At 43.4% G+C, this 20,905-nt stretch overlaps 52 non-coding genes and 38 pseudogenes across 52 annotated transcripts; all 90 read left to right on the forward strand.

The window, feature by feature from the left end:
- The first annotated feature begins 163 nt into the window (after positions 1–163).
- On the forward strand, positions 164–282 carry LOC131733649 (5S ribosomal RNA). Its single transcript, XR_009326450.1, has one exon. It is a non-coding gene; the product is annotated as a 5S ribosomal RNA (ribosomal RNA).
- A 98-nt stretch (positions 283–380) lies between these two features.
- Positions 381–499, forward strand: LOC131733771 (5S ribosomal RNA). Its single transcript, XR_009326483.1, has one exon. It is a non-coding gene; the product is annotated as a 5S ribosomal RNA (ribosomal RNA).
- A 115-nt stretch (positions 500–614) lies between these two features.
- LOC131733683 (5S ribosomal RNA) lies at positions 615–734 on the forward strand (annotated as a pseudogene).
- Positions 735–847: 113 nt separating this feature from the next.
- Positions 848–968, forward strand: LOC131733751 (5S ribosomal RNA; annotated as a pseudogene).
- A 101-nt stretch (positions 969–1,069) lies between these two features.
- On the forward strand, positions 1,070–1,188 carry LOC131733635 (5S ribosomal RNA). Its single transcript, XR_009326436.1, has one exon. It is a non-coding gene; the product is annotated as a 5S ribosomal RNA (ribosomal RNA).
- Positions 1,189–1,288: 100 nt separating this feature from the next.
- Positions 1,289–1,407, forward strand: LOC131733659 (5S ribosomal RNA; annotated as a pseudogene).
- Positions 1,408–1,521: 114 nt separating this feature from the next.
- Positions 1,522–1,639, forward strand: LOC131733723 (5S ribosomal RNA; annotated as a pseudogene).
- Positions 1,640–1,754: 115 nt separating this feature from the next.
- Positions 1,755–1,873, forward strand: LOC131733781 (5S ribosomal RNA). Its single transcript, XR_009326493.1, has one exon. It is a non-coding gene; the product is annotated as a 5S ribosomal RNA (ribosomal RNA).
- A 114-nt stretch (positions 1,874–1,987) lies between these two features.
- Positions 1,988–2,107, forward strand: LOC131733709 (5S ribosomal RNA; annotated as a pseudogene).
- A 99-nt stretch (positions 2,108–2,206) lies between these two features.
- Positions 2,207–2,325, forward strand: LOC131733646 (5S ribosomal RNA). The gene has a single exon (XR_009326447.1). It is a non-coding gene; the product is annotated as a 5S ribosomal RNA (ribosomal RNA).
- A 100-nt stretch (positions 2,326–2,425) lies between these two features.
- On the forward strand, positions 2,426–2,544 carry LOC131733660 (5S ribosomal RNA; annotated as a pseudogene).
- Positions 2,545–2,658: 114 nt separating this feature from the next.
- On the forward strand, positions 2,659–2,777 carry LOC131733782 (5S ribosomal RNA). Its single transcript, XR_009326494.1, has one exon. It is a non-coding gene; the product is annotated as a 5S ribosomal RNA (ribosomal RNA).
- Positions 2,778–2,892: 115 nt separating this feature from the next.
- On the forward strand, positions 2,893–3,011 carry LOC131733642 (5S ribosomal RNA). The gene has a single exon (XR_009326443.1). It is a non-coding gene; the product is annotated as a 5S ribosomal RNA (ribosomal RNA).
- A 99-nt stretch (positions 3,012–3,110) lies between these two features.
- Positions 3,111–3,229, forward strand: LOC131733655 (5S ribosomal RNA; annotated as a pseudogene).
- A 100-nt stretch (positions 3,230–3,329) lies between these two features.
- On the forward strand, positions 3,330–3,444 carry LOC131733732 (5S ribosomal RNA; annotated as a pseudogene).
- A 114-nt stretch (positions 3,445–3,558) lies between these two features.
- LOC131733721 (5S ribosomal RNA) lies at positions 3,559–3,678 on the forward strand (annotated as a pseudogene).
- Positions 3,679–3,791: 113 nt separating this feature from the next.
- Positions 3,792–3,911, forward strand: LOC131733688 (5S ribosomal RNA; annotated as a pseudogene).
- A 100-nt stretch (positions 3,912–4,011) lies between these two features.
- Positions 4,012–4,129, forward strand: LOC131733666 (5S ribosomal RNA; annotated as a pseudogene).
- Positions 4,130–4,225: 96 nt separating this feature from the next.
- Positions 4,226–4,344, forward strand: LOC131733627 (5S ribosomal RNA). The gene has a single exon (XR_009326428.1). It is a non-coding gene; the product is annotated as a 5S ribosomal RNA (ribosomal RNA).
- A 100-nt stretch (positions 4,345–4,444) lies between these two features.
- LOC131733584 (5S ribosomal RNA) lies at positions 4,445–4,563 on the forward strand. The gene has a single exon (XR_009326385.1). It is a non-coding gene; the product is annotated as a 5S ribosomal RNA (ribosomal RNA).
- A 116-nt stretch (positions 4,564–4,679) lies between these two features.
- LOC131733657 (5S ribosomal RNA) lies at positions 4,680–4,798 on the forward strand. The gene has a single exon (XR_009326454.1). It is a non-coding gene; the product is annotated as a 5S ribosomal RNA (ribosomal RNA).
- Positions 4,799–4,898: 100 nt separating this feature from the next.
- LOC131733714 (5S ribosomal RNA) lies at positions 4,899–5,028 on the forward strand (annotated as a pseudogene).
- A 114-nt stretch (positions 5,029–5,142) lies between these two features.
- Positions 5,143–5,261, forward strand: LOC131733753 (5S ribosomal RNA). The gene has a single exon (XR_009326465.1). It is a non-coding gene; the product is annotated as a 5S ribosomal RNA (ribosomal RNA).
- Positions 5,262–5,375: 114 nt separating this feature from the next.
- Positions 5,376–5,494, forward strand: LOC131733650 (5S ribosomal RNA). The gene has a single exon (XR_009326451.1). It is a non-coding gene; the product is annotated as a 5S ribosomal RNA (ribosomal RNA).
- A 100-nt stretch (positions 5,495–5,594) lies between these two features.
- LOC131733772 (5S ribosomal RNA) lies at positions 5,595–5,713 on the forward strand. Its single transcript, XR_009326484.1, has one exon. It is a non-coding gene; the product is annotated as a 5S ribosomal RNA (ribosomal RNA).
- A 336-nt stretch (positions 5,714–6,049) lies between these two features.
- On the forward strand, positions 6,050–6,168 carry LOC131733618 (5S ribosomal RNA). The gene has a single exon (XR_009326419.1). It is a non-coding gene; the product is annotated as a 5S ribosomal RNA (ribosomal RNA).
- Positions 6,169–6,268: 100 nt separating this feature from the next.
- On the forward strand, positions 6,269–6,387 carry LOC131733582 (5S ribosomal RNA). Its single transcript, XR_009326383.1, has one exon. It is a non-coding gene; the product is annotated as a 5S ribosomal RNA (ribosomal RNA).
- Positions 6,388–6,484: 97 nt separating this feature from the next.
- On the forward strand, positions 6,485–6,603 carry LOC131733628 (5S ribosomal RNA). The gene has a single exon (XR_009326429.1). It is a non-coding gene; the product is annotated as a 5S ribosomal RNA (ribosomal RNA).
- A 100-nt stretch (positions 6,604–6,703) lies between these two features.
- Positions 6,704–6,822, forward strand: LOC131733585 (5S ribosomal RNA). The gene has a single exon (XR_009326386.1). It is a non-coding gene; the product is annotated as a 5S ribosomal RNA (ribosomal RNA).
- Positions 6,823–6,936: 114 nt separating this feature from the next.
- LOC131733668 (5S ribosomal RNA) lies at positions 6,937–7,055 on the forward strand. Its single transcript, XR_009326455.1, has one exon. It is a non-coding gene; the product is annotated as a 5S ribosomal RNA (ribosomal RNA).
- Positions 7,056–7,155: 100 nt separating this feature from the next.
- Positions 7,156–7,284, forward strand: LOC131733656 (5S ribosomal RNA; annotated as a pseudogene).
- Positions 7,285–7,398: 114 nt separating this feature from the next.
- LOC131733603 (5S ribosomal RNA) lies at positions 7,399–7,516 on the forward strand. Its single transcript, XR_009326404.1, has one exon. It is a non-coding gene; the product is annotated as a 5S ribosomal RNA (ribosomal RNA).
- Positions 7,517–7,630: 114 nt separating this feature from the next.
- Positions 7,631–7,749, forward strand: LOC131733651 (5S ribosomal RNA). The gene has a single exon (XR_009326452.1). It is a non-coding gene; the product is annotated as a 5S ribosomal RNA (ribosomal RNA).
- A 100-nt stretch (positions 7,750–7,849) lies between these two features.
- LOC131733681 (5S ribosomal RNA) lies at positions 7,850–7,967 on the forward strand (annotated as a pseudogene).
- A 114-nt stretch (positions 7,968–8,081) lies between these two features.
- On the forward strand, positions 8,082–8,200 carry LOC131733604 (5S ribosomal RNA). Its single transcript, XR_009326405.1, has one exon. It is a non-coding gene; the product is annotated as a 5S ribosomal RNA (ribosomal RNA).
- A 114-nt stretch (positions 8,201–8,314) lies between these two features.
- On the forward strand, positions 8,315–8,434 carry LOC131733731 (5S ribosomal RNA; annotated as a pseudogene).
- Positions 8,435–8,534: 100 nt separating this feature from the next.
- On the forward strand, positions 8,535–8,653 carry LOC131733679 (5S ribosomal RNA). The gene has a single exon (XR_009326456.1). It is a non-coding gene; the product is annotated as a 5S ribosomal RNA (ribosomal RNA).
- A 99-nt stretch (positions 8,654–8,752) lies between these two features.
- LOC131733653 (5S ribosomal RNA) lies at positions 8,753–8,881 on the forward strand (annotated as a pseudogene).
- A 115-nt stretch (positions 8,882–8,996) lies between these two features.
- LOC131733720 (5S ribosomal RNA) lies at positions 8,997–9,113 on the forward strand (annotated as a pseudogene).
- Positions 9,114–9,227: 114 nt separating this feature from the next.
- LOC131733715 (5S ribosomal RNA) lies at positions 9,228–9,345 on the forward strand (annotated as a pseudogene).
- Positions 9,346–9,459: 114 nt separating this feature from the next.
- Positions 9,460–9,578, forward strand: LOC131733725 (5S ribosomal RNA; annotated as a pseudogene).
- Positions 9,579–9,678: 100 nt separating this feature from the next.
- Positions 9,679–9,809, forward strand: LOC131733670 (5S ribosomal RNA; annotated as a pseudogene).
- Positions 9,810–9,925: 116 nt separating this feature from the next.
- On the forward strand, positions 9,926–10,044 carry LOC131733691 (5S ribosomal RNA). Its single transcript, XR_009326458.1, has one exon. It is a non-coding gene; the product is annotated as a 5S ribosomal RNA (ribosomal RNA).
- Positions 10,045–10,144: 100 nt separating this feature from the next.
- LOC131733773 (5S ribosomal RNA) lies at positions 10,145–10,263 on the forward strand. Its single transcript, XR_009326485.1, has one exon. It is a non-coding gene; the product is annotated as a 5S ribosomal RNA (ribosomal RNA).
- A 114-nt stretch (positions 10,264–10,377) lies between these two features.
- Positions 10,378–10,496, forward strand: LOC131733624 (5S ribosomal RNA). The gene has a single exon (XR_009326425.1). It is a non-coding gene; the product is annotated as a 5S ribosomal RNA (ribosomal RNA).
- A 99-nt stretch (positions 10,497–10,595) lies between these two features.
- LOC131733689 (5S ribosomal RNA) lies at positions 10,596–10,714 on the forward strand (annotated as a pseudogene).
- A 114-nt stretch (positions 10,715–10,828) lies between these two features.
- On the forward strand, positions 10,829–10,947 carry LOC131733754 (5S ribosomal RNA). Its single transcript, XR_009326466.1, has one exon. It is a non-coding gene; the product is annotated as a 5S ribosomal RNA (ribosomal RNA).
- A 114-nt stretch (positions 10,948–11,061) lies between these two features.
- On the forward strand, positions 11,062–11,179 carry LOC131733682 (5S ribosomal RNA; annotated as a pseudogene).
- Positions 11,180–11,293: 114 nt separating this feature from the next.
- LOC131733703 (5S ribosomal RNA) lies at positions 11,294–11,412 on the forward strand (annotated as a pseudogene).
- Positions 11,413–11,512: 100 nt separating this feature from the next.
- LOC131733654 (5S ribosomal RNA) lies at positions 11,513–11,641 on the forward strand (annotated as a pseudogene).
- Positions 11,642–11,755: 114 nt separating this feature from the next.
- On the forward strand, positions 11,756–11,874 carry LOC131733775 (5S ribosomal RNA). Its single transcript, XR_009326487.1, has one exon. It is a non-coding gene; the product is annotated as a 5S ribosomal RNA (ribosomal RNA).
- Positions 11,875–11,975: 101 nt separating this feature from the next.
- On the forward strand, positions 11,976–12,094 carry LOC131733774 (5S ribosomal RNA). Its single transcript, XR_009326486.1, has one exon. It is a non-coding gene; the product is annotated as a 5S ribosomal RNA (ribosomal RNA).
- A 114-nt stretch (positions 12,095–12,208) lies between these two features.
- Positions 12,209–12,327, forward strand: LOC131733652 (5S ribosomal RNA). The gene has a single exon (XR_009326453.1). It is a non-coding gene; the product is annotated as a 5S ribosomal RNA (ribosomal RNA).
- A 100-nt stretch (positions 12,328–12,427) lies between these two features.
- On the forward strand, positions 12,428–12,546 carry LOC131733583 (5S ribosomal RNA). Its single transcript, XR_009326384.1, has one exon. It is a non-coding gene; the product is annotated as a 5S ribosomal RNA (ribosomal RNA).
- A 114-nt stretch (positions 12,547–12,660) lies between these two features.
- On the forward strand, positions 12,661–12,779 carry LOC131733574 (5S ribosomal RNA). The gene has a single exon (XR_009326375.1). It is a non-coding gene; the product is annotated as a 5S ribosomal RNA (ribosomal RNA).
- A 97-nt stretch (positions 12,780–12,876) lies between these two features.
- On the forward strand, positions 12,877–12,985 carry LOC131733743 (5S ribosomal RNA; annotated as a pseudogene).
- Positions 12,986–13,085: 100 nt separating this feature from the next.
- LOC131733680 (5S ribosomal RNA) lies at positions 13,086–13,204 on the forward strand (annotated as a pseudogene).
- A 114-nt stretch (positions 13,205–13,318) lies between these two features.
- Positions 13,319–13,437, forward strand: LOC131733758 (5S ribosomal RNA). The gene has a single exon (XR_009326470.1). It is a non-coding gene; the product is annotated as a 5S ribosomal RNA (ribosomal RNA).
- A 100-nt stretch (positions 13,438–13,537) lies between these two features.
- LOC131733702 (5S ribosomal RNA) lies at positions 13,538–13,656 on the forward strand. The gene has a single exon (XR_009326459.1). It is a non-coding gene; the product is annotated as a 5S ribosomal RNA (ribosomal RNA).
- A 100-nt stretch (positions 13,657–13,756) lies between these two features.
- Positions 13,757–13,876, forward strand: LOC131733716 (5S ribosomal RNA; annotated as a pseudogene).
- A 114-nt stretch (positions 13,877–13,990) lies between these two features.
- LOC131733764 (5S ribosomal RNA) lies at positions 13,991–14,109 on the forward strand. Its single transcript, XR_009326476.1, has one exon. It is a non-coding gene; the product is annotated as a 5S ribosomal RNA (ribosomal RNA).
- A 97-nt stretch (positions 14,110–14,206) lies between these two features.
- Positions 14,207–14,325, forward strand: LOC131733629 (5S ribosomal RNA). The gene has a single exon (XR_009326430.1). It is a non-coding gene; the product is annotated as a 5S ribosomal RNA (ribosomal RNA).
- A 100-nt stretch (positions 14,326–14,425) lies between these two features.
- Positions 14,426–14,544, forward strand: LOC131733586 (5S ribosomal RNA). The gene has a single exon (XR_009326387.1). It is a non-coding gene; the product is annotated as a 5S ribosomal RNA (ribosomal RNA).
- Positions 14,545–14,652: 108 nt separating this feature from the next.
- LOC131733701 (5S ribosomal RNA) lies at positions 14,653–14,771 on the forward strand (annotated as a pseudogene).
- A 113-nt stretch (positions 14,772–14,884) lies between these two features.
- Positions 14,885–14,993, forward strand: LOC131733739 (5S ribosomal RNA; annotated as a pseudogene).
- Positions 14,994–15,093: 100 nt separating this feature from the next.
- On the forward strand, positions 15,094–15,207 carry LOC131733738 (5S ribosomal RNA; annotated as a pseudogene).
- Positions 15,208–15,322: 115 nt separating this feature from the next.
- Positions 15,323–15,441, forward strand: LOC131733704 (5S ribosomal RNA; annotated as a pseudogene).
- A 100-nt stretch (positions 15,442–15,541) lies between these two features.
- LOC131733713 (5S ribosomal RNA) lies at positions 15,542–15,660 on the forward strand. Its single transcript, XR_009326460.1, has one exon. It is a non-coding gene; the product is annotated as a 5S ribosomal RNA (ribosomal RNA).
- Positions 15,661–15,760: 100 nt separating this feature from the next.
- LOC131733710 (5S ribosomal RNA) lies at positions 15,761–15,880 on the forward strand (annotated as a pseudogene).
- Positions 15,881–15,993: 113 nt separating this feature from the next.
- LOC131733765 (5S ribosomal RNA) lies at positions 15,994–16,112 on the forward strand. Its single transcript, XR_009326477.1, has one exon. It is a non-coding gene; the product is annotated as a 5S ribosomal RNA (ribosomal RNA).
- Positions 16,113–16,209: 97 nt separating this feature from the next.
- LOC131733630 (5S ribosomal RNA) lies at positions 16,210–16,328 on the forward strand. Its single transcript, XR_009326431.1, has one exon. It is a non-coding gene; the product is annotated as a 5S ribosomal RNA (ribosomal RNA).
- A 99-nt stretch (positions 16,329–16,427) lies between these two features.
- Positions 16,428–16,546, forward strand: LOC131733587 (5S ribosomal RNA). Its single transcript, XR_009326388.1, has one exon. It is a non-coding gene; the product is annotated as a 5S ribosomal RNA (ribosomal RNA).
- Positions 16,547–16,660: 114 nt separating this feature from the next.
- Positions 16,661–16,779, forward strand: LOC131733730 (5S ribosomal RNA; annotated as a pseudogene).
- Positions 16,780–16,893: 114 nt separating this feature from the next.
- Positions 16,894–17,002, forward strand: LOC131733744 (5S ribosomal RNA; annotated as a pseudogene).
- Positions 17,003–17,102: 100 nt separating this feature from the next.
- On the forward strand, positions 17,103–17,220 carry LOC131733733 (5S ribosomal RNA; annotated as a pseudogene).
- Positions 17,221–17,333: 113 nt separating this feature from the next.
- Positions 17,334–17,451, forward strand: LOC131733726 (5S ribosomal RNA; annotated as a pseudogene).
- A 99-nt stretch (positions 17,452–17,550) lies between these two features.
- LOC131733626 (5S ribosomal RNA) lies at positions 17,551–17,668 on the forward strand. Its single transcript, XR_009326427.1, has one exon. It is a non-coding gene; the product is annotated as a 5S ribosomal RNA (ribosomal RNA).
- A 97-nt stretch (positions 17,669–17,765) lies between these two features.
- Positions 17,766–17,884, forward strand: LOC131733631 (5S ribosomal RNA). Its single transcript, XR_009326432.1, has one exon. It is a non-coding gene; the product is annotated as a 5S ribosomal RNA (ribosomal RNA).
- A 101-nt stretch (positions 17,885–17,985) lies between these two features.
- On the forward strand, positions 17,986–18,104 carry LOC131733579 (5S ribosomal RNA). The gene has a single exon (XR_009326380.1). It is a non-coding gene; the product is annotated as a 5S ribosomal RNA (ribosomal RNA).
- A 114-nt stretch (positions 18,105–18,218) lies between these two features.
- On the forward strand, positions 18,219–18,337 carry LOC131733605 (5S ribosomal RNA). Its single transcript, XR_009326406.1, has one exon. It is a non-coding gene; the product is annotated as a 5S ribosomal RNA (ribosomal RNA).
- A 322-nt stretch (positions 18,338–18,659) lies between these two features.
- On the forward strand, positions 18,660–18,778 carry LOC131733690 (5S ribosomal RNA; annotated as a pseudogene).
- Positions 18,779–18,892: 114 nt separating this feature from the next.
- On the forward strand, positions 18,893–19,011 carry LOC131733776 (5S ribosomal RNA). Its single transcript, XR_009326488.1, has one exon. It is a non-coding gene; the product is annotated as a 5S ribosomal RNA (ribosomal RNA).
- Positions 19,012–19,125: 114 nt separating this feature from the next.
- Positions 19,126–19,244, forward strand: LOC131733783 (5S ribosomal RNA). Its single transcript, XR_009326495.1, has one exon. It is a non-coding gene; the product is annotated as a 5S ribosomal RNA (ribosomal RNA).
- Positions 19,245–19,357: 113 nt separating this feature from the next.
- Positions 19,358–19,476, forward strand: LOC131733619 (5S ribosomal RNA). The gene has a single exon (XR_009326420.1). It is a non-coding gene; the product is annotated as a 5S ribosomal RNA (ribosomal RNA).
- Positions 19,477–19,576: 100 nt separating this feature from the next.
- On the forward strand, positions 19,577–19,695 carry LOC131733685 (5S ribosomal RNA). Its single transcript, XR_009326457.1, has one exon. It is a non-coding gene; the product is annotated as a 5S ribosomal RNA (ribosomal RNA).
- A 97-nt stretch (positions 19,696–19,792) lies between these two features.
- On the forward strand, positions 19,793–19,911 carry LOC131733614 (5S ribosomal RNA). Its single transcript, XR_009326415.1, has one exon. It is a non-coding gene; the product is annotated as a 5S ribosomal RNA (ribosomal RNA).
- A 114-nt stretch (positions 19,912–20,025) lies between these two features.
- On the forward strand, positions 20,026–20,144 carry LOC131733759 (5S ribosomal RNA). The gene has a single exon (XR_009326471.1). It is a non-coding gene; the product is annotated as a 5S ribosomal RNA (ribosomal RNA).
- A 100-nt stretch (positions 20,145–20,244) lies between these two features.
- On the forward strand, positions 20,245–20,363 carry LOC131733724 (5S ribosomal RNA). Its single transcript, XR_009326461.1, has one exon. It is a non-coding gene; the product is annotated as a 5S ribosomal RNA (ribosomal RNA).
- Positions 20,364–20,463: 100 nt separating this feature from the next.
- Positions 20,464–20,582, forward strand: LOC131733661 (5S ribosomal RNA; annotated as a pseudogene).
- Positions 20,583–20,696: 114 nt separating this feature from the next.
- LOC131733766 (5S ribosomal RNA) lies at positions 20,697–20,815 on the forward strand. The gene has a single exon (XR_009326478.1). It is a non-coding gene; the product is annotated as a 5S ribosomal RNA (ribosomal RNA).
- The last annotated feature ends 90 nt before the right edge of the window (positions 20,816–20,905 follow it).

A 20,905-nucleotide genomic window follows, 5' to 3' on the forward strand; every position in this document is an offset into this window, starting at 1 on the left:
GGTTAGTACTTGGATTGGAGACCACCTGGGAATATCAAGTGCTGCAGGCAGTTACATGTTTGTTACATTTTACAATTGAAATGTGTGGAGGACAAGAAGGAAATTTTGGAGGAATCACCCCCAGCTCACTAAACATAAAAGTCATGAAAGCAGAAATGCAGTCGCCTGCGGCCACACCACCTTGAATAAGCCTGATCTCATATGATCTAAGAAGCTAAGCAATGTTGGGCTTGGTTAGTACTTGGATGGGAGACCACCTGGGAATATCAAGTGCTGCAGGCATTACATTTTACAATTGAAATGTGTGGAGGACAAAAGGAAATTTTGAGGAATCACCCCCAGCTCACTAAACATAAAAGTCATGAAAGCAAAATGCAATCGCCTGCGGCCACACCACCTTGACTAAGCCTGATCTCGTCTGATCTCAGAAGCTAAGCAATGTTGGGCTTGGTTAGTACTTGGATGGGAGACCACTTGGGAATATCAAGTGCTGCAGGCATTACATTTTTGTAATTACATTTTACAATTGAAATGTGAGGAGGACAAAAGGAAATTTTGGAGGAATCACCCCCCAGCTCACTAAACATAAAAGTCATGAAAGGAGAAATGCAATCGCCTGCTGGCCACACCACCTTGAATAAGCCTGATCTCGTCTGATCTCAGAAGGTAAGCAATGTTGGGCTTGGTTAGTACTTGGATGGGAGACCACCTGGGAATATCAAGTGCTGCAGACATTACATTTTTCTAATTACATTTTACAATTGAAATGTGTGGAGGACAAAAGGAAATTTGGAGGAATCACCCCCAGCTCACTAAACATAAAAGTCATGAAAGCAGAAATGCAATCGCCTGCTTGCCACACCACCTTGAATAAGCCTGATCTCGTCTAATCTCAGAAGCTAAGCAATTTTGGGCTTGGTTAGTACTTGGATGGGAGACCACCCTGGGAATATCAAGTGCTGCAGGTATTACATTTTACAATTGAAATGTGTGGAGGACAAAAGGAAATTTTGGAGGAATCACCCCCAGATCACTAAACATAAAAGTCCATGAAAGCAGAAATGCAATCGCCTGCGGCCACACCACCTTGAATAAGCCTGATCTCGTCTGATCTCAGAAGCTAAGCAATGTTGGGCTTGGTTAGTACTTGGATGGGAGACCACCTGGGAATATCAAGTGCTGCAGGCATTACATTTTAGAATTGAAATGTGTGGAGGACAAAATGAAATTTTGGAGGAATCACCCCCAGCTCACTAAACATAAAAGTCATGAAAGCAGAAATGCAATCGCCTGCGGCCACACCACCTTGAATAAGCCTGATCTCGTCTGATCTCAGAAGCTAAGCAATGTTGGGTTTGGTTAGTAATTGGATGGGAGACCACCTGGGAATATCAAGTGCTGCAGGCATTACATTTTTGTAATTACATTTTACAATTGAAATGTGTGGAGGACAAAAGGAAATTTTGGAGGAATCACCCCCAGCTCACTAAACATAAAAGTCATGAAAGCAGAAATGCAATCGCCTGCGGCACACCACCTTGAATAAGCCTGATCTCGTCTGATCTCAGAAGCTAAGCAATGTTGGGTTTGGTTAGTAATTGGATGGGAGACCACCTGGGAATATCAAGTGCTGCAGGCATTACATTTTTGTAATTACATTTTTCCAATTGAAATGTGTGGAGGACAAAAGGAAATTTTGGAGGAATCACCCCCAGCTCACTAAACATAAAAGTCATGAAAGCAGAACTGCAATCGCCTGCGGCCACACCACCTTGAATAAGTCTGATCTCGTCTGATCTCAGAAGCTAAGCAATGTTGGGCTTGGTTAGTACTTGGATGGGAGACCACCTGGGAATATCAAGTGCTGCAGGCATTACATTTTTGTAATTACATTTTACAATTGAAATGTGTGGAGGACAAAAGGAAATTTTGGAGGAATCACCCCCAGCTCACTAAACATAAAAGTCATGAAAGCAGAACTGCAATCGCCTGCGGCCACACCACCTTGAATAAGCCTGATCTCGTCTAATCTCAGAAGCTAAGCAATGTTGGGCTTGGTTAGTACTTGGGATGGGAGACCACCTGGGAATATCAAGTGCTGCAGGTATTACATTTTACAATTGAAATGTGTGGAGGACAAAAGGAAATTTTGGAGGAATCACCCCAGATCACTAAACATAAAAGTCATGAAAGCAGAAATGCAATCGCCTGCGGCCACACCACCTTGAATAAGCCTGATCTCGTCTGATCTCAGAAGCTAAGCAATGTTGGGCTTGGTTAGTACTTGGATGGGAGACCACCTGGGAATATCAAGTGCTGCAGGCATTACATTTTACAATTGAAATGTGTGGAGGACAAAAGGAAATTTTGGAGGAATCACCCCCAGCTCACTAAACATAAAAGTCATGAAAGCAGAAATGCAATCGCCTGCGGCCACACCACCTTGAATAAGCCTGATCTCGTCTGATCTCAGAAGCTAAGCAATGTTGGGTTTGGTTAGTAATTGGATGGGAGACCACCTGGGAATATCAAGTGCTGCAGGCATTACATTTTTGTAATTACATTTTACAATTGAAATGTGTGGAGGACAAAAGGAAATTTTGGAGGAATCACCCCCAGCTCACTAAACATAAAAGTCATGAAAGCAGAACTGCAATCGCCTGCGGCCACACCACCTTGAATAAGTCTGATCTCGTCTGATCTCAGAAGCTAAGCAATGTTGGGCTTGGTTAGTACTTGGATGGGAGACCACCTGGGAATATCAAGTGCTGCAGGCATTACATTTTTGTAATTACATTTTACAATTGAAATGTGTGGAGGACAAAAGGAAATTTTGGAGGAATCACCCCCAGGCTCACTAAACATAAAAGTCATGAAAGCAGAACTGCAATCGCCTGCGGCCACACCACCTTGAATAAGCCTGATCTCGTCTAATCTCAGAAGCTAAGCAATGTTGGGCTTGGTTAGTACTTGGATGGGAGACCACCTGGGAATATCAAGTGCTGCAGGTATTACATTTTACAATTGAAATGTGTGGAGGACAAAAGGAAATTTTGGAGGAATCACCCCCAGATCACTAAACATAAAAGTCATGAAAGCAGAAATGCAATCGCTGCGGCCACACCACCTTGAATAAGCCTGATCTCGTCTGATCTCAGAAGCTAAGCAATGTTGGGCTTGGTTAGTACTTGGATGGGAGACCACCTGGGAATATCAAGTGCTGCAGGCATTACATTTTACAATTGAAATGTGTGGAGGACAAAAGGAAATTTTGGAGGAATCACCCCCAGCTCACTAAACATAAAAGTCATGAAAGCAGAAATGCAATCGCCTGCGGCCACACCACCTTGAATAAGCCTGATCTCGTCTGATCTCAGAAGCTAAGCAAGGGTTTGGTTAGTAATTGGATGGGAGACCACCTGGGAATATCAAGTGCTGCAGGCATTACATTTTTGTAATTACATTTTACAATTGAAATGTGTGGAGGACAAAAGGAAATTTTGGAGGAATCACCCCCAGCTCACTAAACATAAAAGTCATGAAAGCAGAACTGCAATCGCCTGCGGCCACACCACCTTGAATAAGTCTGATCTCGTCTGATCTCAGAAGCTAAGCAATGTTGGGCTTGGTTAGTACTTGGATGGGGAGACCACCTGGGAATATCAAGTCCTGCAGGCATTACATTTTTGTAATTACATTTTACAATTGAAATGTGTGGATGACAAAAGGAAATTTTGGAGGAATCACCCCCAGCTCACTAAACATAAAAGTCATGAAGCAGAAATGCAATCAACTGCGGCCACACCACCTTGAATAAGCCTGATCTCGTCTGATCTCAGAAGCTAAGCAATGTTGGGCTTGGTTAGTACTTGGATGGGAGACCACCCTGGGAATATCAAGTGCTGCAGGCATTACATTTTACAATTGAAATGTGTGGAGGACAAAAGGAAATTTTGGAGGAATCACCCCCAGCTCACTAAACATAAAAGTCATGAAAGCAGAAATGCAATCGCCTGCGGCCACACACCTTGAATGAGCCTGATCTCGTCTGATCTCAGAAGCTAAGCAATGTTGGGCTTGGTTAGTACTTGGATGGGAGACCACCTGGGAATATCAAGTGCCGCAGGCATTACATTTTACAATTGAAATGTGTGGACAAAAGGAAATTTTGGAGGAATCACCCCAGCTCACTAAACATAAAAGTCATGAAAGCAGAAATGCAATCGCCTGCAGCCACACCACCTTGAATAAGCCTGATCTCGTCTGATCTCAGAAGCTAAGCAATATTGGGCTTGGATAGTACTTGGATGGGAGACCACCTGGGAATATCAAGTGCTGCAGGTATTACATTTTACAATTGAAATGTGTGGAGGACAAAAGGAAATTTTGGAGGAATCACCCCCAGCTCACTAAACATAAAAGTCATGAAAGCAGAAATGCAATCGCCTGCGGCCACACCACCTTGAATAAGCCTGATCTCGTCTGATCTCAGAAGCTAAGCAATGTTGGGCTTGGTTAGTACTTGGATGGGAGACCACCTGGGAATATGAAGTGCTGCAGGCATTACTTTTTTTGTAATTACATTTTACAATTGAAATGTGTGGAGGACAAAAGGAAATTTTGGAGGGAATCACCCCCAGCTCACTAAACATAAAAGTCATGAAAGCAGAAATGCAATCGCCTGCGGCCACACCACCTTGAATAAGCCTGATCTCGTCTGATCTCAGAAGCTAAGCAATGTTGGGCTTGGTTAGTACTTGGATGGGAGACCACCTGGGAATATCAAGTGCTGCAGGCATTACATTTTAGAATTGAAATGTGTGGAGGACAAAATGAAATTTTGGAGGAATCACCCCCAGCTCACTAAACATAAAAGTCATGAAAGCAGAAATGCAATCGCCTGCGGCCACACCACCTTGAATAAGCCTGATCTCGCCTGATCTCGTCTGATCTCAGAAGCTAAGCAATGTTGGGCTTTGGTTAGTACTTGGATGGGAGACCACCTGGGAATATCAAGTGCTGCAGGCATTACATTTTTGTAAATACATTTTACAATTGAAATGTGTGGAGGATAAAAGGAAATTTTGGAGGAATCACCCCCAGCTCACTAAACATAAAAGTCATGAAAGCAGAAATGCAATCGCCTGCAGCCACACCACCTTGAATAAGCCTGATCTCGTCTGATCTCAGAAGCTAAGCAATGTTGGGCTTGGTTAGTACTTGGATGGGAGACCACCTGGGAATATCAAGTGCTGCAGGCATTACATTTTTGTAATTACATTTTACAATTGAAATGTGTGGAGGACAAAAGGAAATTTTGGAGGAATCACCCCCAGCTCACTAAACATAAAAGTCATGAAAGCAGAAATGCAGTCGCCTGCGGCCACACCACCTTGAATAAGCCTGATCTCATATGATCTAAGAAGCTAAGCAATGTTGGGCTTGGTTAGTACTTGGATGGGAGACCACCTGGGAATATCAAGTGCTGCAGGCATTACATTTTACAATTGAAATGTGTGGAGGACAAAAGGAAATTTTGGAGGAATCACCCCCAGCTCACTAAACATAAAAGTCATGAAAGCAGAAATGCAATCGCCTGCGGCCACACCACCTTGACTAAGCCTGATCTCGTCTGATCTCAGAAGCTAAGCAATGTTGGGCTTGGTTAGTACTTGGATGGGAGACCACTTGGGAATATCAAGTGCTGCAGGCATTACATTTTTGTAATTACATTTTACAATTGAAATGTGAGGAGGACAAAAGGAAATTTTGGAGGAATCACCCCCAGCTCACTAAACATAAAAGTCATGAAAGGAGAAATGCAATCGCCTGCGGCCACACCACCTTGAATAAGCCTGATCTCGTCTGATCTCAGAAGGTAAGCAATGTTGGGCTTGGTTAGTACTTGGATGGGAGACCACCAAGTGCTGCAGACATTACATTTTTCTAATTACATTTTACAATTGAAATGTGTGGAGGACAAAAGGAAATTTTGGAGGAATCACCCCCAGCTCACTAAACATAAAAGTCATGAAGCAGAAATGCAATCAACTGCGGCCACACCACCTTGAATAAGCCTGATCTCGTCTGATCTCAGAAGCTAAGCAATGTTGGGCTTGGTTAGTACTTGGATGGGAGACCACCTGGGAATATCAAGTGCTGCAGGCATTACATTTTACAATTGAAATGTGTGGAGGACAAAAGGAAATTTTGGAGGAATCACCCCCAGCTCACTAAACATAAAAGTCATGAAAGCAGAAATGCAATCGCCTGCGGCCACACCACCTTGAATGAGCCTGATCTCGTCTGATCTCAGAAGCTAAGCAATGTTGGGCTTGGTTAGTAATTGGATGGGAGACCACCTGGGAATATCAAGTGCCGCAGGCATTACATTTTACAATTGAAATGTGTGGACAAAAGGAAATTTTGGAGGAATCACCCCCAGCTCACTAAACATAAAAGTCATGAAAGCAGAAATGCAATCGCCTGCAGCCACACCACCTTGAATAAGCCTGATCTCGTCTGATCTCAGAAGCTAAGCAATATTGGGCTTGGATAGTACTTGGATGGGAGACCACCTGGGAATATCAAGTGCTGCAGGTATTACATTTTACAATTGAAATGTGTGGAGGACAAAAGGAAATTTTGGAGGAATCACCCCCAGCTCACTAAACATAAAAGTCATGAAAGCAGAAATGCAATCGCCTGCGGCCACACCACCTTGAATAAGCCTGATCTCGTCTGATCTCAGAAGCTAAGCAATGTTGGGCTTGGTTAGTACTTGGATGGGAGACCACCTGGGAATATGAAGTGCTGCAGGCATTACTTTTTTGTAATTACATTTTACAATTGAAATGTGTGGAGGACAAAAGGAAATTTTGGAGGAATCACCCCCAGCTCACTAAACATAAAAGTCATGAAAGCAGAAATGCAATCGCCTGCGGCCACACCACCTTGAATAAGCCTGATCTCGTCTGATCTCAGAAGCTAAGCAATGTTGGGCTTGGTTAGTACTTGGATGGGAGACCACCTGGGAATATCAAGTGCTGCAGGCATTACATTTTAGAATTGAAATGTGTGGAGGACAAAATGAAATTTTGGAGGAATCACCCCCAGCTCACTAAACATAAAAGTCATGAAAGCAGAAATGCAATCGCCTGCGGCCACACCACCTTGAATAAGCCTGATCTCGCCTGATCTCGTCTGATCTCAGAAGCTAAGCAATGTTGGGCTTGGTTAGTACTTGGATGGGAGACCACCTGGGAATATCAAGTGCTGCAGGCATTACATTTTGTAAATACATTTTACAATTGAAATGTGTGGAGGATAAAAGGAAATTTTGGAGGAATCACCCCCCAGCTCACTAAACATAAAAGTCATGAAAGCAGAAATGCAATCGCCTGCAGCCACACCACCTTGAATAAGCCTGATCTCGTCTGATCTCAGAAGCTAAGCAATGTTGGGCTTGGTAGTACTTGGATGGGAGACCACCTGGGAATATCAAGTGCTGCAGGCATTACATTTTTGTAATTACATTTTACAATTGAAATGTGTGGAGGACAAAAGGAAATTTTGGAGGAATCACCCCCAGCTCACTAAACATAAAAGTCATGAAAGCAGAAATGCAGTCGCCTGCGGCCACACCACCTTGAATAAGCCTGATCTCATATGATCTAAGAAGCTAAGCAATGTTGGGCTTGGTTAGTACTTGGATGGGAGACCACCTGGGAATATCAAGTGCTGCAGGCATTACATTTTACAATTGAAATGTGTGGAGGACAAAAGGAAATTTTGGAGGAATCACCCCCAGCTCACTAAACATAAAAGTCATGAAAGCAGAAATGCAATCGCCTGCGGCACACCACCTTGACTAAGCCTGATCTCGTCTGATCTCAGAAGCTAAGCAATGTTGGGCTTGGTTAGTACTTGGATGGGAGACCACTTGGGAATATCAAGTGCTGCAGGCATTACATTTTTGTAATTACATTTTACAATTGAAATGTGAGGAGGACAAAAGGAAATTTTGGAGGAATCACCCCCAGCTCACTAAACATAAAAGTCATGAAAGGAGAAATGCAATCGCCTGCGGCCACACCACCTTGAATAAGCCTGATCTCGTCTGATCTCAGAAGGTAAGCAATGTTGGGCTTGGTTAGTACTTGGATGGGAGACCACCTGGGAATATCAAGTGCTGCAGACATTACATTTTTCTAATTACATTTTACAATTGAAATGTGTGGAGGACAAAAGGAAATTTTGGAGGAATCACCCCCAGCTCACTAAACATAAAAGTCATGAAAGCAGAAATGCAATCGCCTGCTGCCACACCACCTTGAATAAGCCTGATCTCGTCTAATCTCAGAAGCTAAGCAATTTTGGGCTTGGTTAGTACTTGGATGGGAGACCACCTGGGAATATCAAGTGCCTGCAGGTATTACATTTTACAATTGAAATGTGTGGAGGACAAAAGGAAATTTTGGAGGAATCACCCCCAGATCACTAAACATAAAAGTCATGAAAGCAGAAATGCAATCGCCTGCGGCCACACCACCTTGAATAAGCCTGATCTCGTCTGATCTCAGAAGCTAAGCAATGTTGGGCTTGGTTAGTACTTGGATGGGAGACCACCTGGGAATATCAAGTGCTGCAGGCATTACATTTTTAGAATTGAAATGTGTGGAGGACAAAATGAAATTTTGGAGGAATCACCCCAGCTCACTAAACATAAAAGTCATGAAAGCAGAATGCAATCGCCTGCGGCCACACCACCTTGAAAAAGCCTGATCTCGCCTGATCTCGTCTGATCTCAGAAGCTAAGCAATGTTGGGCTTGGTTAGTACTTGGATGGGAGACCACCTGGGAATATCAAGTGCTGCAGGCATTACATTTTTGTAAATACATTTTACAATTGAAATGTGTGGAGGATAAAAGGAAATTTTGGAGGAATCACCCCCAGCTCACTAAACATAAAAGTCATGAAAGCAGAAAATGCAGTCGCCTGCGGCCACACCACCTTGAATAGCCTGATCTCGTCTGATCTCAGAAGCTAAGCAATGTTGGCTTGGTTAGTACTTGGATGGGAGACCACTTGGGAATATCAAGTGCTGCAGGCATTACATTTTTGTAATTACATTTTACAATTGAAATGTGAGGAGGACAAAAGGAAATTTTGGAGGAATCACCCCCAGCTCACTAAACATAAAAGTCATGAAAGGAGAAATGCAATCGCCTGCGGCCACACACCTTGAATAAGCCTGATCTCGTCTGATCTCAGAAGGTAAGCAATGTTGGGCTTGGTTAGTACTTGGATGGGAGACCACCTGGGAATATCAAGTGCTGCAGACATTACATTTTTCTAATTACATTTTACAATTGAAATGTGTGGAGGACAAAAGGAAATTTTGGAGGAATCACCCCCAGCTCACTAAACATAAAAGTCATGAAAGCAGAAATGCAATCGCCTGCTGCCACACCACCTTGAATAAGTCTGATCTCGTCTAATCTCAGAAGCTAAGCAATTTTGGGCTTGGTTAGTACTTGGATGGGAGACCACCTGGGAATATCAAGTGCTGCAGGCATTACATTTTAGAATTGAAATGTGTGGAGGACAAAATGAAATTTTGGAGGAATCACCCCCAGCTCACTAAACATAAAAGTCATGAAAGCAGAAATGCAATCGCCTGCGGCCACACCACCTTGAAAAAAGCCTGATCTCGCCTGATCTCGTTCTGATCTCAGAAGCTAAGCAATGTTGGGCTTGGTTAGTACTTGGATGGGAGACCACCTGGGAATATCAAGTGCTGCAGGCATTACATTTTTGTAAATACATTTTACAATTGAAATGTGTGGAGGATAAAAGGAAATTTTGGAGGAATCACCCCCACGCTCACTAAACATAAAAGTCATGAAAGCAGAAAATGCAGTCGCCTGCGGCCACACCACCTTGAATAAGCCTGATCTCGTCTGATCTCAGAAGCTAAGCAATGTTGGGCTTGGTTAGTACTTGGATGGGAGACCACCTGGGAATATCAAGTGCTGCAGGCATTACATTTTACAATTGAAATGTGTGGAGGACAAAAGGAAATTTTGGAGGAATCACCCCCAGCTCACTAAACATAAAAGTCATGAAAGCAGAAATGCAATCGCCTGCGGCCACACCACCTTGACTAAGCCTGATCTCGTCTGATCTCAGAAGCTAAGCAATGTTGGGCTTGGTTAGTACTTGGATGGGAGACCACTTGGGAATATCAAGTGCTGCAGGCATTACATTTTTGTAATTACATTTTACAATTGAAATGTGAGGAGGACAAAAGGAAATTTTGGAGGAATCACCCCCAGATCACTAAACATAAAAGTCATGAAAGCAGAAATGCAATCGCCTGCGGCCACACCACCTTGAATGAGCCTGATCTCGTCTGATCTCAGAAGCTAAGCAATGTTGGGCTTGGTTAGTACTTGGATGGGAGACCACCTGGGAATATCAAGTGCTGCAGGCATTACATTTTACAATTGAAATGTGTGGAGGACTAAAGGAAATTTTGGAGGAATCACCCCAGCTCGCTAAATATAAGTGTCAGGAAAGCAGAAATGCAATCGCCTGCGGCCAGACCACCTTGAATAAGCCTGATCTCGTCTGATCTTAAAAGCTAAGCAATGTTGAGCTTGGTTAGTACTTGGATGGGAGACCACCTGGGAATATCAAGTGCTGCAGGCATTACATTTTTGTAATTACATTTTACAATTGAAATGTGTGGAGGACAAAAGGAAATTTTGGAGGAATCACCCCCAGCTCACTAAACATAAAAGTCATGAAAGCAGAACTGCAATCGCCTGCGGCCACACCACCTTGAATAAGCCTGATCTCGTCTGATCTCAGAAGCTAAGCAATGTTGGGCTTGGTTAGTACTTGGATGGGCGACCACCTGGGAATATCAAGTGCTGCAGGCATTACATTTTTGTAATTACATTTTACAATTGAAATGTGAGGAGGACAAAAGGAAATTTTGGAGGAATCACCCCCAGCTCACTAAACATAAAAGTCATGAAAGGAGAAATGCAATCGCCTGCGGCCACACCACCTTGAATAAGCTGATCTCGTCTGATCTCAGAAGGTAAGCAATGTTGGGCTTGGTTAGTACTTGGATGGGAGACCACCTGGGAATATCAAGTGCTGCAGACATTACATTTTTCTAATTACATTTTACAATTGAAATGTGTGGAGGACAAAAGGAAATTTTGGAGGAATCACCCCCAGCTCACTAAACATAAAAGTCATGAAAGCAGAAATGCAATCGCCTGCTGCCACACCACCTTGAATAAGCCTGATCTCGTCTAATCTCAGAAGCTAAGCAATTTTGGGCTTGGTTAGTACTTGGATGGGAGACCACCTGGGAATATCAAGTGCTGCAGGCATTACATTTTAGAATTGACATGTGTGGAGGACAAAATGAAATTTTGGAGGAATCACCCCCAGCTCACTAAACATAAAAGTCATGAAAGCAGAAATGCAATCGCCTGCGGCCACACCACCTTGAAAAAGCCTGATCTCGCCTGATCTCGTCTGATCTCAGAAGCTAAGCAATGTTGGGCTTGGTTAGTACTTGGATGGGAGACCACCTGGGAATATCAAGTGCTGCAGGCATTACATTTTTGTAAATACATTTTACAATTGAAATGTGTGGAGGATAAAAGGAAATTTTGGAGGAATCACCCCCAGCTCACTAAACATAAAAGTCATGAAAGCAGAAATGCAGTCGCCTGCGGCCACACCACCTTGAATAAGCCTGATCTCGTCTGATCTCAGAAGCTAAGCTATGTTGGGCTTGGTTAGTACTTGGATGGGAGACCACCTGGGAATATCAAGTGCTGCAGGCATTACATTTTACAATTGAAATGTGTGGAGGACAAAAGGAAATTTTGGAGGGAATCACCCCCAGCTCACTAAACATAAAAGTCATGAAAGCAGAAATGCAATCGCCTGCGGCCACACCACCTTGACTAAGCCTGATCTCGTCTGATCTCAGAAGCTAAGCAATGTTGGGCTTGGTTAGTACTTGGATGGGAGACCACTTGGGAATATCAAGTGCTGCAGGCATTACATTTTTGTAATTACATTTTACAATTGAAATGTGAGGAGGACAAAAGGAAATTTTGGAGGAATCACCCCCAGATCACTAAACATAAAAGTCATGAAAGCAGAAATGCAATCGCCTGCGGCCACACCACCTTGAATAAGCCTGATCTCGTCTTATCTCAGAAGCTAAGCAATGTTGGGCTTGGTTAGTACTTGGATGGGAGACCACCTGGGAATATCAAGTGCTGCAGGCATTACAATTTACAATTGAAATGTGTGGAGGACAAAAGGAAATTTTGGAGGAATCACCCCCAGCTCACTAAACATAAAAGTCATGAAAGCAGAAATGCAATCGCCTGCGGCCACACCACCTTGAATAAGCCTGATCTCGTCTGATCTCAGAAGCTAAGCAATGTTGGGTTTGGTTAGTACTTGGATGGGAGACCCCCTGGGAATATCAAGTGCTGCAGGCATTACATTTTTGTAATTACATTTTACAATTGAAATGTGTGGAGGACAAAAGGAAATTTTGGAGGAATCACCCCCAGCTCACTAAACATAAAAGTCATGAAAGCAGAAATGCAATCGCCTGCGGCCACACCACCTTGAATGAGCCTGATCTCGTCTGATCTCAGAAGCTAAGCAATGTTGGGCTTGGTTAGTACTTGGATGGGAGACCACCTGGGAATATCAAGTGCCGCAGGCATTACATTTTACAATTGAAATGTGTGGACAAAAGGAAATTTTGGAGGAATCACCCCCAGCTCACTAAACATAAAAGTCATGAAAGCAGAAATGCAATCGCCTGCGGCCACACCACCTTGAATAAGCCTGATCTCAGAAGCTAAGCAATGTTGGGCTTATTTAGTAGTTGGATGGGAGACCACCTGGGAATATCAAGTGCTGCAGGCATTACATTTTACAATTGAAATGTGTGGAGGACTAAAGGAAATTTTGGAGGAATCACCCCCAGCTCGCTAAATATAAGTGTCAGGAAAGCAGAAATGCAATCGCCTGCGGCCAGACCACCTTGAATAAGCCTGATCTCGTCTGATCTCAGAAGCTAAGCAATGTTGAGCTTGGTTAGTACTTGGATGGGAGACCACCTGGGAATATGAAGTGCTGCAGGCATTACATTTTTGTAATTACATTTTACAATTGAAATGTGTGGAGGACAAAAGGAAATTTTGGAGGAATCACCCCCAGCTCACTAAACATAAAAGTCATGAAAGCAGAACTGCAATCGCCTGCGGCCACACCACCTTGAATAAGCCTGATCTCGTCTGATCTCAGAAGCTAAGCAATGTTGGGCTTGGTTAGTACTTGGATGGGAGACCACCTGGGAATATCAAGTGCTGCAGGTATTACATTTTACAATTGAAATGTGTGGAGGACAAAAGGAAATTTTGGAGGAATCACCCCCAGCTCACTAAACATAAAAGTCATGAAAGCAGAAATGCAATCGCCTGCGGCCACACCACCTTGAATAAGCCTGATCTCGTCTGATCTCAGAAGCTAAGCAATGTTGGGCTTGGTTAGTACTTGGATGGGAGACCACCTGGGAATATCAAGTGCTGCAGGCATTACATTTTACAATTGAAATGTGTGGAGGACAAAAGGAAATTTTGGAGGAATCACCCCCAGCTCACTAAACATAAAAGTCATGAAAGCAGAAATGCAATCGCCTGCGGCACACACCACCTTGAATAAGCCTGATCTCGTCTGATCTCAGAAGCTAAGCAATGTTGGGTTTGGTTAGTAATTGGATGGGAGACCACCTGGGAATATCAAGTGCTGCAGGCATTACATTTTTGTAATTACATTTTACAATTGAAATGTGTGGAGGACAAAAGGAAATTTTGGAGGAATCACCCCCAGCTCACTAAACATAAAAGTCATGAAAGCAGAACTGCAATCGCCTGCGGCCACACCACCTTGAATAAGTCTGATCTCGTCTGATCTCAGAAGCTAAGCAATGTTGGGCTTGGTTAGTACTTGGATGGGAGACCACCTGGGAATATCAAGTGCCGCAGGCATTACATTTTACAATTGAAATGTGTGGACAAAAGGAAATTTTGGAGGAATCACCCCCAGCTCACTAAACATAAAAGTCATGAAAGCAGAAATGCAATCGCCTGCAGCCACACCACCTTGAATAAGCCTGATCTCGTCTGATCTCAGAAGCTAAGCAATATTGGGCTTGGATAGTACTTGGATGGGAGACCACCTGGGAATATCAAGTGCTGCAGGTATTACATTTTACAATTGAAATGTGTGGAGGACAAAAGGAAATTTTGGAGGAATCACCCCCAGCTCACTAAACATAAAAGTCATGAAAGCAGAAATGCAATCGCCTGCGGCCACACCACCTTGAATAAGCCTGATCTCGTCTGATCTCAGAAGCTAAGCAATGTTGGGCTTGGTTAGTACTTGGATGGGAGACCACCTGGGAATATGAAGTGCTGCAGGCATTACTTTTTTGTAATTACATTTTACAATTGAAATGTGTGGAGGACAAAAGGTGGAGGAATCACCCCCAGCTCACTAAACATAAAATTCATGAAAGCAGAAATGCAATCGCCTGCGGCCACACCACCTTGAATAAGCCTGATCTCGTCTGATCTCAGAAGCTAAGCAATGTTTGGCTTGGTTAGTACTTGGATGGGAGACCACCTGGGAATATCAAGTGCTGCAGCATTGCATTTTTGTAATTACATTTTACAATTGAAATGTGTGGAGGACAAAAGGAAATTTTTGAGGAATCACCCCCAGCTCACTAAACATAAAAGTCATGAAAGCAGAAATGCAATCGCCTGCGGCCACACCACCTTGAATAAGCCTGATCTCAGAAGCTAAGCAATGTTGGGCTTATTTAGTAGTTGGATGGGAGACCACCTGGGAATATCAAGTGCTGCAGGCATTACATTTTACAATTGAAATGTGTGGAGGACTAAAGGAAATTTTGGAGGAATCACCCCCAGCTCGCTAAATATAAGTGTCAGGAAAGCAGAAATGCAATCGCCTGCGGCCAGACCACCTTGAATAAGCCTGATCTCGTCTGATCTCAGAAGCTAAGCAAAGCTTGGTTAGTACTTGGATGGGAGACCACCTGGGAATATGAAGTGCTGCAGGCATTACATTTTTGTAATTACATTTTACAATTGAAATGTGTGGGAGGACAAAAGGAAATTTTGGAGGAATCACCCCCAGCTCACTAAACATAAAAGTCATGAAAGCAGAACTGCAATCGCCTGCGGCCACACCACCTTGAATAAGCCTGATCTCGTCTGATATCAGAAGCTAAGCAATGTTGGGGTTGGTTAGTACTTGGATGGGAGACCACCTGGGAATATCAAGTGCTGCAGGTATTACATTTTACAATTGAAATGTGTGGAGGACAAAAGGAAATTTTGGAGGAATCACCCCCAGCTCACTAAACATAAAAGTCATGAAAGCAGAAATGCAATCGCCTGCGGCCACACCACCTTGAATAAGCCTGATCTCGTCTGATCTCAGAAGCTAAGCAATGTTGGGCTTGGTTAGTACTTGGATGGGAGACCACCTGGGAATATCAAGTGCTGCAGGCATTACATTTTACAATTGAAATGTGTGGAGGACAAAAGGAAATTTTGGAGGAATCACCCCCAGCTCACTAAACATAAAAGTCATGAAAGCAGAAATGCAATCGCCTGCGGGCCACACCACCTTGAATAAGCCTGATCTCGTCTGATCTCAGAAGCTAAGCAATGTTGGGTTTGGTTAGTAATTGGATGGGAGACCACCTGGGAATATCAAGTGCTGCAGGCATTACATTTTTGTAATTACATTTTACAATTGAAATGTGTGGAGGACAAAAGGAAATTTTGAGGAATCACCCCCAGCTCACTAAACATAAAAGTCATGAAAGCAGAACTGCAATCGCCTGCGGCCACACCACCTTGAATAAGTCTGATCTCGTCTGATCTCAGAAGCTAAGCAATGTTGGGCTTGGTTAGTACTTGGATGGGAGACCACCTGGGAATATCAAGTGCCGCAGGCATTACATTTTACAATTGAAATGTGTGGACAAAAGGAAATTTTGGAGGAATCACCCCCAGCTCACTAAACATAAAAGTCATGAAAGCAGAAATGCAATCGCCTGCAGCCACACCACCTTGAATAAGCCTGATCTCGTCTGATCTCAGAAGCTAAGCAATATTGGGCTTGGATAGTACTTGGATGGGAGACCACCTGGGAATATCAAGTGCTGCAGGTATTACATTTTACAATTGAAATGTGTGGAGGACAAAAGGAAATTTTGGAGGAATCACCCCAGCTCACTAAACATAAAAGTCATGAAAGCAGAAATGCAATCGCCTGCGGCCACACCACCTTGAATAAGCCTGATCTCGTCTGATCTCAGAAGCTAAGCAATGTTGGGCTTGGTTAGTACTTGGATGGGAGACCACCTGGGAATATGAAGTGCTGCAGGCATTACTTTTTTGTAATTACATTTTACAATTGAAATGTGTGGAGGACAAAAGGAAATTTTGGAGGAATCACCCCCAGCTCACTAAACATAAAATTCATGAAAGCAGAAATGCAATCGCCTGCGGCCACACCACCTTGAATAAGCTGATCTCGTCTGATCTCAGAAGCTAAGCACATGTTTGGCTTGGTTAGTACTTGGATGGGAGACCACCTGGGAATATCAAGTGCTGCAGGCATTGCATTTTTGTAATTACATTTTACAATTGAAATGTGTGGAGGACAAAAGGAAATTTTTGAGGAATCACCCCCAGCTCACTAAACATAAAAGTCATGAAAGCAGAAATGCAATCGCCTGCGGCCACACCACCTTGAATAAGCCTGATCTCAGAAGCTAAGCAATGTTGGGCTTATTTAGTAGTTGGATGGGAGACCACCTGGGAATATCAAGTGCTGCAGGCATTACATTTTACAATTGAAATGTGTGGAGGACTAAAGGAAATTTTGGAGGAATCACCCCCAGCTCGCTAAATATAAGTGTCAGGGAAAGCAGAATGCAATCGCCTGCGCCAGACCACCTTGAATAAGCCTGATCTCGTCTGATCTTAAAAGCTAAGCAATGTTGAGCTTGGTTAGTACTTGGATGGGAGACCACCTGGGAATATCAAGTGCTGCAGGCATTACATTTTGTAATTACATTTTACAATTGAAATGTGTGGAGGACAAAAGGAAATTTTGGAGGAATCACCCCCAGCTCACTAAACATAAAAGTCATGAAAGCAGAACTGCAATCGCCTGCGGCCACACACCTTGAATAAGCCTGATCTCGTCTAATCTCAGAAGCTAAGCAATGTTGGGCTTGGTTAGTACTTGGATGGGAGACCACCTGGGAATATCAAGTGCTGCAGGTATTACATTTTACAATTGAAATGTGTGGAGGACAAAAGGAAATTTTGAGGAATCACCCCCAGCTCACTAAACATAAAAGTCATGAAAGCAGAAATGCAATCGCCTGCGGCCACACCACCTTGAATGAGCCTGATCTCGTCTGATCTCAGAAGCTAAGCAATGTTGGGCTTGGTTAGTACTTGGATGGGAGACCACCTGGAATATCAAGTGCCGCAGGCATTACATTTTACAATTGAAATGTGTGGACAAAAGGAAATTTTGGAGGAATCACCCCAGCTCACTAAACATAAAAGTTCATGAAAGCAGAAATGCAATCGCCTGCAGCCACACCACCTTGAATAAGCCTGATCTCGTCTGATCTCAGAAGCTAAGCAATATTGGGCTTGGATAGTACTTGGATGGGAGACCACCTGGGAATATCAAGTGCTGCAGGTATTACATTTTACAATTGAAATGTGTGGAGGGACAAAAGGAAATTTTGGAGGAATCACCCCCAGCTCACTAAACATAAAAGTCATGAAAGCAGAAATGCAATCGCCTGCGGCCACACCACTTTGAATAAGCCTGATCTCGTCTGATCTCAGAAGCTAAGCAATGTTGGGCTTGGTTAGTACTTGGATGGGAGACCACCTGGGAATATGAAGTGCTGCAGGCATTACTTTTTTGTAATTACATTTTACAATTGAAATGTGTGGAGGACAAAAGGAAATTTTGGAGGAATCACCCCCAGCTCACTAAACATAAAATTCATGAAAGCAGAAATGCAATCGCCTGCGGCCACACCACCTTGAATAAGCCTGATCTCGTCTGATCTCAGAAGCTAAGCAATGTTTGGCTTGGTTAGTACTTGGATGGGAGACCACCTGGGAATATCAAGTGCTGCAGGCATTGCATTTTTGTAATTACATTTTACAATTGAAATGTGTGGAGGACAAAAGGAAATTTTTGAGGAATCACCCCCAGCTCACTAAACATAAAAGTCATGAAAGCAGAAATGCAATCGCCTGCGGCCACACCACCTTGAATAAGCCTGATCTCAGAAGCTAAGCAATGTTGGGCTTATTTAGTAGTTGGATGGGAGACACCTGGGAATATCAAGTGCTGCAGGCATTACATTTTACAATTGAAATGTGTGGAGGACTAAAGGAAATTTTGGAGGAATCACCCCCAGCTCGCTAAATATAAGTGTCAGGAAAGCAGAAATGCAATCGCCTGCGGCCAGACCACCTTGAATAAGCCTGATCTCGTCTGATCTTAAAAGCTAAGCAATGTTGAGCTTGGTTAGTACTTGGATGGGAGACCACCTGGGAATATCAAGTGCTGCAGGCATTACATTTTTGTAATTACATTTTACAATTGAAATGTGTGGAGGACAAAAGGAAATTTTGGAGGAATCACCCCCAGCTCACTAAACATAAAAGTCATGAAAGCAGAAATGCAATCGCCTGCGGCCACACCACCTTGAATAAGCCTGATCTCGTCTGATCTCAGAAGCTAAGCAATGTTGGGTTTGGTTAGTACTTGGATGGGAGACCACCTGGGAATATCAAGTGCTGCAGGCATTACATTTTTGTAATTACATTTTACAATTGAAATGTGTGGAGGACAAAAGGAAATTTTGGAGGAATCACCCCCAGCTCACTAAACATAAAAGTCATGAAAGCAGAACTGCAATCGCCTGCGGCCACACCACCTTGAATAAGTCTGATCTCGTCTGATCTCAGAAGCTAAGCAATGTTGGGCTTGGTTAGTACTTGGATGGGAGACCACCTGGGAATATCAAGTGCTGCAGGCATTACATTTTTGTAATTACATTTTACAATTGAAATGTGTGGATGACAAAAGGAAATTTTGGAGGAATCACCCCCAGCTCACTAAACATAAAAGTCATGAAGCAGAAATGCAATCAACTGCGGCCACACCACCTTGAATAAGCCTGATCTCGTCTGATCTCAGAAGCTAAGCAATGTTGGGCTTGGTTAGTACTTGGATGGGAGACCACCTGGGAAAATCAAGTGCTGCAGGCATTACATCTTACAATTGAAATGTTTGGAGGACAAAAGGAAATTTTGGAGGAATCACCCCCAGCTCACTAAACATAAAAGTCATGAAAGCAGAAATGCAATCGCCTGCGGCCACACCACCTTGAATGAGCCTGATCTCGTCTGATCTCAGAAGCTAAGCAATGTTGGGCTTGGTTAGTACTTGGATGGGAGACCACCTGGGAATATCAAGTGCCGCAGGCATTACATTTTACAATTGAAATGTGTGGACAAAAGGAAATTTTGGAGGAATCACCCCCAGCTCACTAAACATAAAAGTCATGAAAGCAGAAATGCAATCGCCTGCGGCCAGACCACCTTGAATAAGCCTGATCTCGTCTGATCTCAGAAGCTAAGCAATGTTGAGCTTGGTTAGTACTTGGATGGGAGACCACCTGGGAATATCAAGTGCTGCAGGCATTACATTTTTGTAATTACATTTTACAATTGAAATGTGTGGAGGACAAAAGGAAATTTTGGAGGAATCACCCCCAGCTCACTAAACATAAAAGTCATGAAAGCAGAACTGCAATCGCCTGCGGCCACACCACCTTGAATAAGCCTGATCTCGTCTGATCTCAGAAGCTAAGCAATGTTGGGCTTGGTTAGTACTTGGATGGGAGACCACCTGGGAATATCAAGTGCTGCAGGTATTACATTTTACAATTGAAATGTGTGGAGGACAAAAGGAAATTTTGGAGGAATCACCCCCAGCTCACTAAACATAAAAGTCATGAAAGCAGAAATGCAATCGCCTGCGGCCACACCACCTTGAATAAGCCTGATCTCGTCTGATCTCAGAAGCTAAGCAATGTTGGGCTTGGTTAGTACTTGGATGGGAGACCACCTGGGAATATCAAGTGCTGCAGGCATTACATTTTACAATTGAAATGTTTGGAGGACAAAAGGAAATTTTGGAGGAATCACCCCCAGCTCACTAAACATAAAAGTCATGAAAGCAGAAATGCAATCGCCTGCGGCCACACCACCTTGAATAAGCCTGATCTCGTCTGATCTCAGAAGCTAAGCAATGTTGGGTTTGGTTAGTAATTGGATGGGAGACCACCTGGGAATATCAAGTGCTGCAGGCATTACATTTTTGTAATTACATTTTACAATTGAAATGTGTGGAGGACAAAAGGAAATTTTGGAGGAATCACCCCCAGCTCACTAAACATAAAAGTCATGAAAGCAGAACTGCAATCGCCTGCGGCCACACCACCTTGAATAAGTCTGATCTCGTCTGATCTCAGAAGCTAAGCAATGTTGGGCTTGGTTAGTACTTGGATGGGAGACCACCTGGGAATATCAAGTGCCGCAGGCATTACATTTTACAATTGAAATGTGTGGACAAAAGGAAATTTTGGAGGAATCACCCCCAGCTCACTAAACATAAAAGTCATGAAAGCAGAAA

The sequence above is a fragment of the Acipenser ruthenus genome, unplaced genomic scaffold, assembly GCF_902713425.1.
Source record: "Acipenser ruthenus unplaced genomic scaffold, fAciRut3.2 maternal haplotype, whole genome shotgun sequence".
Classification (NCBI taxonomy): Eukaryota; Metazoa; Chordata; class Actinopteri; order Acipenseriformes; family Acipenseridae; genus Acipenser; species Acipenser ruthenus.